Source organism: Falco rusticolus, chromosome 16 (genome assembly GCF_015220075.1).
Source record: "Falco rusticolus isolate bFalRus1 chromosome 16, bFalRus1.pri, whole genome shotgun sequence".
Classification (NCBI taxonomy): domain Eukaryota; kingdom Metazoa; phylum Chordata; class Aves; order Falconiformes; family Falconidae; genus Falco; species Falco rusticolus.
Window position 1 is genome coordinate 5,022,739 of NC_051202.1, and position 15,979 is coordinate 5,038,717.

The window sequence follows — 15,979 nt, forward strand, 5'->3', positions numbered from 1 at the left end:
ATAGGTGGGTTCATGCGGGCAGCGTCGCATCGTGTGGGCTCCATCAATCCAGCTGTGGCTGGGGGACATGCTTTAGGTCTCATGCCATCTCCCTCCTCCCAGCACAACAAAGCAGCCTGTGTCCTCTCCCCCGTGCCCTGCGCTGGGGCCCGGGCTCTGATAAAAGCTGCTGAGTTTACAAACAGGGAGGCTCTGGTTTCCTGAGCCCCAGCGGCGAGGGGAGCGCGTGGGAGGCTGCGCCCTGGCTCTGTGCAGGCGCTGGCGAGATGGACCTGGGGGACGTGGCGGCTCCAAGCGTCTTTGGATGGTCCCAGAAGAATCGAACCTCACGGGTGTTACAGCCACCGAGCTGAGATTGAATTCTTCTACATCTCAGGAAAGCTGGGGGGGGGGGGGGGGGGGGGGCGGGATGAAACCGGTGCCCCAAGCTTTTTCTCTCCAGGCAGCCCCAAGCCTGTGTGCTCGGTGCGGTGAGGACACGGCATGTGGGAGCATCTCCACCCAACAGCCTCGGGTTTGCAAAGCACTTCAAAACTACTCCCATAGTTTCAGGGCACTGATTTTGGAGCTGCGTGCCCGTGTCCCCACGGGATCCAGGGCAACAGTCCCACAGAGACAGCCCAAAGCAAAGTAGCACGTGAGAAGGATCCCACCCTTAGCGCACCAGCACGAGTGCCCACCTTGCTGATGTCCACCCTTTCATCTAGATGACCAAGAGATAAAGAAACCCACAGCCCCGACTGTTTCTGTGCAATGACCTCAATATAAATAAAGGGAAACTCCCCTTCCCGTAGCTACCACTACCCAGTCAGTAAATGAAAGAGCTTTTCCTTTCCAATCACTTTATTTCAGATCTTTTTAGATGTTCAGCCTGCACACAGCTGGGCTCGATGTGCCACGGTGCACGAAGGGCTTGGGGAAGTCTCTGGACATGGAGGAACTGTGGGGTTTTTGGGTTTTTTTTTTAATTGCACCATCAATGTATGACCCTGTTCTTTCTCTCTCTGCTTCTCCGTATTAATTAGAGATGGAGTTTATTTCCCCTGACTGTAGGCTGCAGATCTAGGTAGGAACTATTTTTTTCCTCCAAATGAAGGAAGGAGCAAAAAATGATGGGGGCATCCCCGGAGATCTCATCAATAGCACAAGAAGCATCGATGCAGCTGGGGTCTTGTGTAGGGACTGAACTAGGGAACTTCAAAGGGAGAGTTAATACAGGGAGAAAATACTTGGCATAAAGCCATGCCAGATTCCTACAGCTCTCTCAGAAGGATTCTGGCTACTGGATCTCCAGCCTCAACTACATCAGCTGTAATTTCCCTGTTCATTTGAGCTGGTCACCAGCACCATCCTTTCTTTTTGTCCTGAAAAAAATACACATAAACTCCCATATCACACCACTCCCCTCTTCCCTGATGCACAATTTCTTTCACCAGAAGGTGCTACCCTGCTTGCAAGAAATCGCTTCCCTTCCACAGCTGCTGCTTGTTTCCAGGAGGAGTTTCAGGGGGAGGAAGGTAGTGCAGGATGGGATTTACCTGGCAGACGGATGCACGGTGCTAAGGCAAAGCTCATTTTGCACAGACTGAGGCAGGTCTAGCAGATGAGTAAATAGTCACAGCACGGAGAAACCTCAGCCTATGCTGGCAGCAGGACCAGGACGAGGGTGGGATGCTTTGGATCCGGACTGCCAGCTCCACCTTAGAGAAGGTGACATCCAGACATGGGCTTTCCATGTAGAAGGCATACCCTATTTTGCTTTAGAGTTAAAACAAAATTCAAAATGAAAACTGAAGTCTATTTTTTTTTTCTCTTTCTTATAAGATCTAGTTTTGCCAAAACCAACACATGCAAAATCATACTGGGAGCTGCTTCTGTCCCTTCCTTACCAGTGAGCGGTGAAACCTCTGGAGGGCATGTGCCAGCCTTTAGCTGGGTCTCCATCGTGTTTCCATCCTCAGTGAAGATGTGGTTTCCTTGCAAACACCAGCTGTGATGAACCCTGTCATGATGCGGTGACATTTCCACTAATTCCCTTATGTGGGATTATTCCTGTTATCCATCCCTCTGCCCTGCCCCACCCCCACCCCCCAAACAGTGATATCAATGACTTAATAAATAAGAAAGCATATGAGATTTTATTTTGATATCAAATATTGATGAATAGGAGCTCTATGGAAAAAAAAAACTTGGCTTTTTTTTCTATTTTTTTTGGTGAAAAAATCCGTGTTTGCAGGCAGCTGCTTCCTCCCGCAGATGAGCCCACTGCCAGCCTGGCCGAGCAGACAGCCCAGTGCTGAAAAGCCCAAAAAACTTGGGCTGGGCTCCGGGGTAGGAAACATCTGGAAATATATTTGCCTTGCCTGTCATAGCTAGATAAAGAATAAATGTTAAGCGACAGCCGTGGGCTTTGCACATCTGACAGCCCAGCCGGAGCTCCAGGTGGGATTTTGGGGGGTAATTCTCCATTGGTGGGTTGGGACCGGGAAAAAAAAACAACACAACCACAAATATTGGAGCTTCATCAGCCGTGACAGTGGGACCGGGGGCTGACGCAAGGCTATTGTTCGCACGCTGCTGTTTGCACGTTGGAGGGGGAAAAAACGACTCGTGTTCCTCCAGCGATGAGTAGACCCGGGGACTGACGTCCCCACCTGGACCCTGAGGTTGAGGGCTGGGGAACCGGCAGCAAAGATAAGTATTTATACAGCGTTTTGACTAATGAATGGCTTTGAACGGGGGTTTCCTGAAGCCCTCGCTCCACCCAGCTTTTGCAAGGGTTAGATTAATGCTGGGAGGGTTTTTGTTTGGCTTTGTTTAATTCCCACTGCTGGGACTGCACCGGGGGGTTTTGGGTGGTGGGAGGGGACCGTGCTAGTGGGGATGTTGGATGTGAGATGGAGTCTGGCCCTGTGGGTAACCTTTGCAGACTATGGAGTTAACAATGTCTCCCCCCGAAATGTTTTTAAGTAAAAAAAGTGGAAAAAATGGGGATAAATCATCCCCCTGAGTGGTGCAGAGAGGACGATGCAGGAATGGGCCACCTTTCTGCCCAAGCTGCTGAGCACAACCTCTTTGGAGCAAACCCAACGGGGTTGGTTCTCCTCCTTTTTGCAATTTAACGCTCTTTCTGGCACAAGCAAAATGCCTTTTCCCTCCAACTCAGCTCTCCCTCTGCGGGGACAGCATCACGGTGGTGGCCGGGGAGCCCTCACGCTCATCCACCAACTGAAATTGGGGTCGGGTGCTCACATTGTCTTGACACACCTTTTGTTACTGAACATCAGGTTATTTTTTTTTTTTCAGCCTGAAACAAATCCCTTCAGCAGAGAGAAGCCAAACCCCATCCTGTTTTGGCCCAGCTCTGTCACAGAGGTCACTGGCAGGGGGGGAAATGCCTGAGAGCTCTTGGCAGCACCCACGCACCAGCAAAAGTCCTTTGCCAGCGTTGCTAATTTACCTCCCCCAACAACAAAAAGTATTTGGGCAAAAGGTCTCATTTGCTGTAATAAACTGTTTCGCACACGATACAGGACATGGTGTAAATTTGTGTATTTTTTTTTCCTAATACAGTGCACACACAGGACTTGCCCCCATCAAGGCAGGGCCATGGTCATGGACCACTGGGCTACAACCCTCTGCTTGGTCTGGAAGAGAAGAAAAAGCCCATTTGGGGCCCAAATCTGAGCCTGGATGTTGCTTTGGGGTCACGTAGCATTTTAGGGAGGTAAAAGGACTTGACATACCCCAGATCTTCTTGCTTGGTGCAAAGCACGCCTGTCCCGGAGGAAGCGTAACAGCCATGGGTATAGCCAGGGTGTGATCTGACGGACAGGCAAACGACGCGGGAGCTGCTCTCCCACGGACAGCACCCATTTTTCCTCTGCTATGGGTGACCAATCTCCAGACAAACCCCCCCGGGTTTGCAAGCTGGTGGCACGCCTGCCCTCTGTGCCATAGCAACGGGATGCCTCACAGCGCATCCCGGCTCAATCCACCTTCCCCCAGATTTTGGGTACCTTACGGATTCACCAGACCCATCCCAAGCCGCTGTCCGTCTCTGGATGAATAAATAGGATTTTATGGAGGTCTCTGAGGAGTGGCTGGGACCGGCTCCTCCCGAGCGCCGTAAACAGGAAAGCGAGGAAGCGAGGAGTCGAGCCCCGGCTCATCCAGGACGCGGGGGGCGAGGGGGCTGCCGGCACACAATGCCCTGCCGGAAAGGGGGATTATAAATACCTGGGGTCAGGGCCGGGCTCCGGCGAACAATAGGGAGCGGGAGGATGGAAAAGGCTGGCGAGGATGAGCCGCTCGTGCTGTGGGGCCAAGGCTGCTGTGCTGGGTGGTGACACAGCCACGCAGCTCAGCTCCCGGGAGCTTGGGGGGTGACACCCCCTCCCACCCCCCATCAGCAGAGCCTGTGTTGGTTTCTGTGCGGCGTTGGCTGGATTCTGGGGTATTTGGTTTGGCACTTGGAGCTCCCTGATGTCAGCTCTGGGGTTTCCACTCCCCACCAAGAGATGCATGGACCCCCCCCCTCCCCCAGATGCTGGTTTGCTGTAGCGGGGGTGGCAGGGGACACGGTGCCCAGCTGATGTTGGACAGAGTGGTTGAAAATACCACGATGGTTTCATGCTGAGCATCCCAACAGCCTGGAGAGGAAGGCTCACACCTCCTGCTCCACACCAAGGCTCGCAGGACTTTGTAAGGACACCTGAAATCTTGCCAGGACCTTACACCAATGCAATTTTGGTAGTGAGGAAGCTGCTCATGAATAATGTGGGCACCTTAGGTTGCTCTTCCAGAGCTGGCTGGAAGTGGGCAGGCTTTCCCACCCTGCTTCAGCTTCTGATGGGGTTATCTGTGCGTGTTGCCATGTTTCCCGAGGACACAGGAGGCTGCGACGCTCCTCAGATGCATAATCCACTCCAAGAAGCCACCTCTGCTCCACGCTAATCTAAAGACGTCAAAGGAAGCGACAGCCACAGACAGATAAACCCAGATAAAGGGGGATGCTGCAGCCCAGCTCACCTTCAGCAGGGAAGGTCAGCGATAGCTGGCTGCTGCGGGTGCTGAGCATCAGGACCTCGCTCGATAACGAAAGCCAGGTCAGGGCCATCAAGAATTGCAGGAAACATCTTGGCCGCTCATGACCACTGGCAAGAGCGTCGCAGCGGTGCTGGAGGGGAGCCCGGCCCCTTCCTGCAGCCCAGACGCGGCGTGGTCCCCGGCATGGGGATGCTCAGGAAGCTGCTCTGCTGGGAGCCGCCTCGCAGACAGCAGCTCCTGGTTCAAGTACCTTCATATACACTGATTTTCCATTCTGGCCCTTTGGAGAGGCATGTTGGGCATCCAAACATCCCCCTGGACTTGTATTCCTGCCTGAAAGGGCTTTTAACTAGTGGTTGTGAAAGTGGTTGAGCATCACTGCTAGCAGCGCAGAGAGCACAATGAATTTGGCCCTGGAAATCCCCAAATTTAGGTCAGAAGCTGGACTGGGATGATTGCTCTGGTCTCAGGACTTTGCACCTTGAGCTCAGCTGCCAGAGCAGAGGCTAAGCGTGGCGAGATTGCCTTCTCCAAGACAGAGAAATCTCTTTTCAACCCCCCCAGCTCTCTGCCAGCTCTCCCCTCATCACTGCCCCCATTAAAGATTGCATTTCCCATCTCTCCCCCTTAATGGTCTCCCCGAGGAGATGCCTAATGCCTCTGCCCCCCTAGGAATTAGCTAAATGGCAGGGTTAATTCAGGAGGGGGCAGCGGATGCTGGAGGTGCAGATATCAATTAGTGATGACAGTTTGGAAATGGCTGGGGATAAGATCTCCCGACATCCCTGCCTCGGAAGCATCCCTTCGGAGCCAAAATACCCCCAGGTCCACTCCTGTGGGGTCCTTTACCTCTATATTTTATAAGTTGAAACCCAAATATCACAACAGAAGAATGCCAGGAAAAACTGTTCCCTTTTTCATTTCATAGAGGAATGTGGAAAAGCAATTTAAAAAGCCCAGGAGAAATAATTATCAATTTTCAGACACAGCTGCCTGGAGCCAGTGGGGTCCTGTGGCGCACGGGCATCAGCCATGGCAGGAGGGTCAGCATGGGGCTGTCCCAGCCCAGGAGCTGAATTTCACCCCTGAGAAGGGGAATTACATCCATGCAAGTTGTATTGATACAAAATAGCTTTATACAGGTACAAATATACCCCAAATACAGATTATAAATACATATAAAATATCCTGGCAATTGCAAACAAGAGTCTAAAATGTGTGAGAGATGCTGCTGCAGGAGACTTAGAGGAGTCTCTATAGCCAAATCCTTCCAATTAACTGCTGGTACTATTTAAAAAAAGTATATAAATTTTTTTGAGGGGTTGGGGGATGCACAAGCAGCTCTGACATTTTTTAAGGCAGTGGGTATAGAAAGGACGTATAGGAAGACATCAACATCACTTGAAACACTTTTTGGGCCCTCTAGTGGTGTTGGCTATGCTGAGGGTCAGCTCTGCTTCCAGAAAACCCACCAAAATAAAGGCAATTTTCATATTTTGCCTGCTATTTTTCCTTAAATGAGGAGCAAACCCCCAAATACTATTTCACACCCCCCCGCTTCTCTTCTTAAAGCACACCTATGGAAAAAGCTGTGTGTCCGACCAGTGGAAACCTTTCTCTCTCCACCTTTTGCACCAATGAACAGTGAGCGAAGAGTCATTTCAAAGCTGAAAAAAACCACCTTTTGAAAAGGTAAAGGAGGAGTGATGCAGCAGGAGGAGAAAGAGGGCTATGTGGGGTCCAGGCTCTTTTTCTAACCTTTATTTTTCCCACTTTCCATTTCAAAAGAAAATGATGTTTCAGGGGTCTTCGGGAGCTTTGAGGGACGGTGGATTTACAGAGAGCTTACGTGTTTCTTTCCAAGTCACGTTTCTAAAATAAATAGATGTTTATTTTGGTTGCAAGGGAAAAAAATATTTTAATTTTATTTCCTGGCTGGAAGCTGCAACCATTTTAACAAAGGGGAGAATGGGAAAAAGCAACTTGAAAAGCATCCTCCTTGTATATTTAGGGGTTGTTTATTAAATAAACCATAGGTAAGAAAATAATCCCCTGCAGCCACTCTGTCCATCATATCCTACCCCAGTTTTTCAAAGGAAACATGCAGCTTTATGTTCTGCCTATACATTAAGTACCCTCCATCAGTATTTATGCTGCTGTAGCTTTGTCAGTCAAGGGTGTGATTTTTTTTTTTGCCAGAAATAGCTGTTTCTAGGGCTTGCATGGGCAGAAGCACTGTTTTTAGTGTGGGCTGTGACAGGTTTTGGGGGGGAATTCTGCTGTCTGTTACCCAGACATCCACCCTTCTGGCATCTTCATGGTCAGCAGGCAAAAAAAAAAGAGGATGCAGGGAGCATTTTGATGGATATCCAGGGGGAATAATTCTCATGGAGACCCATAGCCTGTGCTGGGAGCGGCTTTTAGAAAAATCTTCCATGCCATATTGAATTATCAGCCTCAAAAAGACTCTCCCATCCCTCTCCCATCCCTCTGATGTGAAGGGGCGGGGGCTGGGCGGTGTGTGACATGAGTGGGTCAGTCCTCAGCAGGCCAGCAGCTTCTGTGGGTGTTTTCTTGAGGCCAAACCCCACCGTTTTCCACCTGCTCATGTGTTGCAAGGGGCTCGAGGCATCACCGACTGCTGGCTGGAGCTGGGGTACAGCTTCGCACTGAGCGGTCCATGGGGAGGGCGGGAGCAGGGGTGCAAGGGATGGGGACAGGGCTGGGGAGGGCGATACCCCGAGGTTGGGCAAGAAGGTCAGGGTTGTTCTTGGATTGTTTCAGGGAGTTACATAACCTGCAGGGTTGACTGGTTTGGATGGGTTTGGTTTCAAAATGTTTTTTTTTCTTTCCAATGCAATTTATTATGTGTGCACACTGGTGGTGTGGTCCGAAGGGCTCTGCATAAGGGACCCCATCTTCAGCATCCTTCAACTCCCCACCATGAGCCCCAGTCTGCCCTTTTTACTGGTTTGCACACGCACACCAGTCCAGTAGTGCCACTCTGACAGTCCTTGGGGGCTTCCCGTCCACGTCCTGGTTTGGGTGCTGCATGCCACTTTGGGAAGCCTGTGCTGAAAATAACAGAGTGAGCCTTGAAGTGAGGATGGGACAATGCCCTCCTCTCTTTAATTACATGATGAGTGATAATAACGTTAACAATAATGATTACTGTGGATGAATGCAGAGGAGGTAGGGCTGTGCTGAGCATCATACAGACCAGATGAGTGATGGTGCTCAACTGTCGGTGTAACAGCAAGATGGCAAAAGGTGAAGGATGCGGCGATGCCAAAGGGCACCCTTCTTTTTATAGGTTTTTCTCTTCTCTGGAGGAGAAGCCAGGTGGGTGGGGAGGCTGTGTTAAGCCCTGGATGAGCGAAATGGAAAGAGAAGATAAGGGAGATGGGATGCTGAAAAGGATGAGCTGGAGGAGGAGGGTGGATTTGCCAACACACCCACTTCTTCTGGAGGAAAAATGTTTTCACTGTGCTACCGGCTTAGCATCACGGGCTGAGTCAGTGCTCCAGAGATGAGTGTGTGGGTAGACCTGGTGCCCTGCAGCTCCTGGGTGGCTGGTGCGGGGTGAGCCCCTGGTGAGACCTCACAGAGCCTGGGCTGCCAGCTGGGCTCTGAGACACAGCAAGCAGCACAGAAGGTTTAATAAAAGTCGAGAAAAAAGAATGGGAAAAAGGCTATCTGAAGTGGATATAATCCACCTTGTGCTGGTGTACACCAGCGTTTCACCAGATTCATCGTTATTAGGTGAATTATCAGCATCTGCCCGCACATCTGGGCATGGCTTGGGCTCTGTGGTGTTGGGCACAGGGTGACACAAAAGCAAACAAGAGCTTTTGCTTTTTTCCTCCTTTTTTACAAGGAAGATGCTGCCCAGTTCACATTCCAGGGTGAATCCGTAGGGGTATGCATCTGGCCCAGCATCTCCACTGAGGCACAGCTTTTTTTTTGGGAAAAAAGCCCAGATCCAGATGTTGCCAAGATCTCTATGGAGGCAAAGCTGGTTTAAGATGCTCCCATCCCTAACCACTTCATTTTTTAATTACCAAGGGTCTCTTTATGCAGGCAACCCTCATGAATGGTGCCTTTGGGATAAATATATATATAAAAAAAAAAAAAATATATATATATATATATATAATGTTCCTTTCAAATTTGTGCAATGCTGGCCCTGCACCACAGGATGGGTGTTTTGGTGCTGGGTTTTACCATTAATCTCCATTTCTCCATCTCTCTGGTGGGGTGATGGTGGTCCCTCCCCAGGACTGCAGGGGCACAGAGGGGACCGGCTGTGCTGTTATTTTTGGATTGCATTACACGTCTCCCCAGATGGAAAGCCTCACTCTCCAGGGGACAATAAAATGGATTTTTTTTTTAAAAAAGAAAGGTCCTGACCTCATCAGTAAAATAGTAACTGCATTTCTGGGGGAGAAAATCCTTTTATGAGGTGGGGAAGAGGAAATTTGGGGCTGGGGGGATGGAGCTGGAGGGAAAATAGGGATTAAATGCACTAACCCCATTCAGTCAGAGACTGTTGAAGGTTACAGTGGCATAAGGAGAGGCCATAATAACATCAGGCTTTATTAATAAACTGGTTTTTAGTGGGAAGATGGGCAAAAAGGATGAAAGCGAAGTCCTTGGTCCCCAGGATGCTCCAGTTCTTCAATGCTTGGCAAAACAGGCTGAGAAAGGTGGAGGCTCTTTCCTTTTTTATTAGTATTTGGGTTGAATTGAGCCCAAATTGCTCCTTTCTTCTGAGGCCTTTAAAGTATTTTCTCATGGAGGGGAAGGCCTTGTGGCTGATCAAAAAAATATTACTATATCCATGGAAAATTGAGATTTTACTAAATGCAACTGTCACCGGAGTTGGATGCTTTTTTTCCAACTTTCCCATACAAAGAAAGCCAGGAAGTCTGAATATTTCTGATCCTAGAGGTTTCTGGTTTCTAAAGAAAAGTCTGTTTTGGGATGAAAAGGGAATGGAGAGAAAGGGGAGAGTTTGTTTTCGTATGAAGATGCTGATTCTCCTGGGCAGACCTCTCCATCTGACTGAGACACAAGCAGGGACTCAGTGAGAACACCTATATATGTACTTTATTGCATGTATTCTTTATTATTTATTTAATCAAGCTTTATTGGGATACTTGAACAGGCAAGATACTTCTCTTTTTAATGGGCAGAATACAGCTTTACATGGAAAAATACCATCCGCCTTCAGAAAAGGGGGACTTTGTCAAAATAGACAACGATTTGCATTTTTGGAGATGAACTTGACCTTTTCAGCACATTTTCCTCCCCTGACTCATTGTCAGTCAAAATTTCCCTGGACACAAGACTGTTTTCTCACTGGTTTACCACCAGCCCCTAATTTACTCCATCAAAACCATAACAACAAGCTCCAAAATCTTCCAATAAACATGAAATATTGCAGCTGGCTGTGATTTATCCCATCCATGCAAGCAAGCCACGTCCCCACGCTGTCCTCAGTTTCCCTGTTTCCACAAAAGTTTTTTTCCACCCTTGCAAAGTACATCATGACTTTGTCACCCTCCTATGAAAAATGATGCAATTAAAGGCTTTGATCTGCAAATGGATTTAAATCCCTCGAAATAAAGCTTGTTGCAGCATCTGAGCCAGGAGCTCTTGTGTTTCCCTCTCTGACCTCAACTCCTTTCAATAGATTTGCATTGATCTGCAAGTTTTTACGGGGAAGATGCTCCATCTCTATTTGCAAAATACAATCTAGAGGAAGGGCTTGAAGCCCATAAAGCCATTTTCTGCTCCAGCTGAATTGTCCCCCAGGTTTCTCCACCATGTAACTGCTCAAGAGCCGGAGCAAGACACCAGCCCAACAGCCTCCCTGGTACTGACTCTTGCGGTTCCTAGCTCTCAGCACTTATTTATTTGTTTTGCCTGTTCCAGGGTCCTCTGTTGCTATTCGGCTCTTTATCTTGATCACCAGTGCTTCGCTCGGCTTCTGGGCAAAGCATCTGCAAAACAAAACAAAACACCAAAAAATTAAAAAACCTCACCCTTCTGTTACCAGCAGGAGCCGTTACCAACCTGACCTGCAAGCAGAAATGAGATGGGGAGCACTTTTCACATCTACCCGAAACTGCTATCACACATACGTCTGAGTCACTGCGCTGTTTGCCTCGGGGTTTTGGGGTGTACATGGTAACACTCAGCATCTCAGCACGAGAAGACTCACCAAAATCTCTTTCCTGCATCTACAGTATTTGCTTTTCAGAGAGATGCAATGTAAAAGAGATGCTTAAAACAAGGGACAGGTCTCGTTGCATGGAGAGCATCCTGCCCAAAAACCTCCTCGACTTCACTGATCAGCACCACTGACAATATGGCCCAATATGATAAGAAATGTGGGTCCCTTGTTGACTCCTTGAGATGCAGATTTATGAGAAGAGCATGAGCTGTGCCCTTTTGAAAAGTTTCAGTTTGCAACTGTAGAAACTTTGGTTTTAACCAGATTTTGGCTATTAAAAGTTTGCTCTGATGCTGGACCTAAAGTCAGACCCAGATGCTCCATCACCAGCTGTGGAGCTGAGCAATTTCATGCAGCTAGTCCCTTCTTTTTCTCTCTTCCTCACTCTCTCTTCTCTCTCCTTTCCTTTTTTCCCCTCTTTTTATCTCTTTCTCTTCTTTTTTTCCTATTAGCAGACTACCTGCAAGGCGGTTTCAGCACGGCCGAACTCGGGTGCGTGAGTCAGGTGTGGGAGGACCCTCTTTCAGTCCGTAGGCAGCAAACTGCTCCTTGGGCGTGGGGTTTTCAGAGGCACCACCAAAAGTCACTTGGACTTGGACAACAAACTGCTGCTTCCACCCCTGTAACCCTCCCACAGCAGCCACAGGCGGCAACTTTTATGAGACCTGTATCTGAGTGAGGTTTAAGCTCCTAAATCATCCAGAAATCTCAATTCCTTGAACTATATGGTCTTCATAATAGCTCTGATTTATTGTGGGGTTTTATTTCTGTCCTCATGGTGAATAAGTCCATTTTTTCCCTTTATCCTCTCCCACTCTGCAAATATCTACCCGGAGCTGTCATCCCAAACCATGGGAGGGCAGAAGGTGCTGGAGAAGGCTGTGGGAAAGGGGGATGCAAAGAGAAGCTTCAGTGTTGGGCTTTACTGGGATGATTTTTGCTTCTTTACCTTTTCCCACCCTGTGCAGCAAAATAAATCCATGTATTAATAAGAAAAAACCCCTCAATTAATAAGAAATATCATCAGCAGCGTGGTCCAGGGCAGGAGAAGATGGTGAGAAGAGGAGTTTGCAGACTACACCACTCCTGATATTTGCAGTATGGGCTACTGCGCACCTTCGTAATGGAATCCAGTGGGATCTCCTGCGGGAATCTTTGTGTTAGCCTTTTCCCTGCTGCTGCTCGGGATCACAACTGCTGCTGCCAGGATGCTCACAAAATCCTCTTTGCACCAGCAGATGCCAAAAGGCTTTTGCAAAGCCACCCTATGCTGTGCGCAAGGAACGGACCCAGAACATCAGCCCGGAGTTTCTGTCCACACCTGGTTTTATTTTAAAGTTTTTTTTGCACCCTTGAGTGTGCTCCATGCCCACAAATAGCCAGCAAGCTGAGCAGGGAACACGCACTGGAAAACAATACTTGGCCAAAGGTTGCTACCAGGCAACAACATCAACCAAATGTCAGCTAATTATGGGGGGAAACCAACAATTTCTGCTGATATCTATTTTTCAATATCAGCATACTCATCTCTGCAAGGTGGTTAATTATAGATCGAGCTGCAAGAGGTTGCAAGCAACAGCGGCCACCCCGCACGGCTGCTGTGCTGCATTTCCAACTGGATTTATGTGTCCTGGCTGGGTGGGAATGGATGATGATCATCTCGGGGCCAGGATCTGGAGGACGAAGTCTGCAAACAAGCGGGTAAATCCCATCTGCATCTCTCCAGCCACTGCGGGGAGGCCGCGATGGGGCTGGGGGTCCTGTTTATTGGCAGGGTCCTGACCTTCCCCCCGTTTATGACCCCCCCGGGACCTCTGCATGGAAAGGGGATTTGTAACGTAACACTAACAATAACACAGCGCAGACAGCCGTGACAGGGTCGTTTTCTCCTACACGCCGCAGCTGGCTCCCTGGGATGGAGACGTGCGGGCGAAGGGCGAGGAGGGAGATGCTCAGCACGCAGCTCATTAGCTGAAGAGTTTTTTTTCCCTGAGTTCTAGCTCCAAGCTTGATCTGCTCTTTTTTTTCTTATTTGCTTTTAAAAGAGAGGAAGCTCCTCGACACCGGGGATGGGAGGGTGGTGGCACAGCACAGCCGAGCCGTGGTAGGTGGCTGTTCTGTACTGAGCCATATCTGAATACAAGTGACAAAGAGCTTCCCCGGAAGGTTTTGGCTTGTCTTGGTGAGCAAGTTCAAGTGGTTTCCTCTCTGGAAAGATCTTGCTCTTTGCCCCCTGTGGGTTGCAGGATGGAGGAGGGAAAAAAATGAGAAGAAACTACCAAATTCTGGGAATGCTGCGGATGGAGAATCCAACTCAGTGCTGCTTTCACAGCCATTTTCCAGCCCAGACTATACAGGGTGAAGAAAGGAAGCCCCAGAACTGCCAAAGAGAAAGCGGGGGGTGGGGGGGGTGGGGGGTGGGGCGGGGAAGGGGCCTGGACACTCCCCCCAAGCCATGTTTCCAGCCCTATTTACTGACCACAGGCAAGCCCTGAGACGTGCCCATGCTGCAGGCAATTTTTTCTCACCTGTTAGGATAAAAAGATGGGTAAAGGGCGCTCAGCATATTTACATCCAGCCACCAGCTGTGCTTCAGATTTCTAGTACAGCCAAATCCCTCCGTGCCTCGGTTTCCCCAGCAAAGCATCATGCATGGCAGTGTGAATCCCATCTCTTCATCCCCATCTCTTCATCTCCATGTGCCCCATGGCATCATTCCTTGCTCTTCGTTATTGCGTGGGAGACGCTGAACCACGGGAAAACCAACACTGTGGCTTTTTTCTGCACTTCTGGGCGCTTTTCCTACTCCAGTTTTTAACCGAAGCCTTTGTATATGCAGAGAGTCTGGCTCGTCCAGCCCTGCTGGTGGTGGTGAAGCTCCTCTCATGGCAAATCAATATTGGAGGCAAATGCAACCAGCATCACCAGCCTTCCTTTTTCCCCTCCGGTGTGGAGAGGACCTCAAAGTTTACCAGTTCTTTTTATACATCCTCTGGGAATGGGTAAGGACCTTCTGAGCCTCTGAGGTGCCTCGAGGTGATGTTTTCGAGATGGAGACAGGTCTAGAAACCTCCTCAATTAAAAAAGAAAGTTGGGTTTCATCTGTAGTGATGGGATTCTGGGAACTCAGGCTTTTAGGAGAAATGTAAAGTGTGTTACACACAAGCAGCTCAGGCGACCTGGCAAATTCAACAGGCTGACAGAGGAACGTCATTCGGCTTTTATAGCGCGGTCAAGCTTCCAGCTTTCATTGAGACAGAGCCAAATGAGGTTTGCTTTTGATCTTGAAAGGCAGCTGAGGGATGCTCCCCAAATCCTTCCCCACCCTGAATTTACAAGGGGGCTGTAATATCTGCAGGTCCACCTGATGCACCTACATCTCCCCCACCCCAGCAGTACCTCCATCCATGCTTTCTTCTGCAGCAGGAGCCTACAAGGGCACTGTTATGAGCAATTTCCATGTGATGAACCCACAGCCACGTCACCTTGGCGCAAGCCCAACCGCATGCAGTGAAATCAGCCTGCAAACCCAGTATAAACCAGCCGAGGACTGTCCCACTACACCTGCATCACCCAGCACAGCCCTTGGAGAGGTCCTAAACGTGTAGCCTGAGTGATGTGGTTGTACTGTATCAGCCTTCTCTGAAATGCCCCTCTGGAGCTGCAGATGCTTTGGGTTTCTGCAGAGGTTGGGCTTTGATTATGAATGTGGACAAGATGGACATCAAGAAATGACACTTAGTGGTGGAGCACCAGTCTGAGGAAAGCCAGGAGGTGGTTTCAGAATAGCTGTGGGGTTTTATTACCGGTAGGTAAAAATAGAAATGGGAAGACAGCAGGAACTGCAAGAAGGACAGGGCAGGCTGTTGGAGAGGACTGCTGGGTGCAAGGGAGGAGTAAAGGAGATGCTATGACAGCTTGGCTTCAAAAGCAAAAGGATCTGCAAACAAAAGATGGGCTGATGACACTATATAATATGTAAACACCTGAGCCTTTTAGGTTTCCAAATCATGTATCAGTATAAACGGCAAATTTACAGCCTGTAGATGGCTGTGGGAAGGGTGGTTACTCTGTTGGGTGCCCACCTAGCAGGGGAAATGCCCCCACAGTGCAGGGAGCCCTTCATTTCCTTGGGCATCTCCCCAGGTAAGTGAGCCAGGCAGGACCCATCTCGTGTAGTTACAAGCTCCTATCAAAGTGGCAGAGATACCTCCCTCTTCCCATGCATCACGTATTCAGTGGCTGAGGAAACCAGGGACATCTGACGGGCACAAGAGACAAGAGGAGCGCAGAAAGCACCCTTGGCGCAAGCCCAACCGCGTGCAGTGAAATCAGCCTGCAAACCCAGTATAAACCAGCCGAGGACTGTCCCACTACACCTGCGTCACCCAGCACAGCCCTTGGAGAGGTCCTAAAGGCTCCACAGCTGGGGTGAACCTACCACCTCCCCATGGACACAGTCTGGGAGGTCTTCAGCTGCCAAGTGTCCCTTTTTCGGTGCGAGGCATAGCTCGGCAGTTTGCAGTCACCCTGGTGAGACTCGGACTTGGACATCTCCCATCCCCAAGGGATTTTTGGTGGCGTGGGTCCCCCCTCCTGCCTTCCTCCCACCCCGCTTCTCCCACGCTCTTTCTCTTGGCACCATCTAGTGGTTATAGGGATGGAGATGGCTCCTCTGCTTGTGGGTTGGGG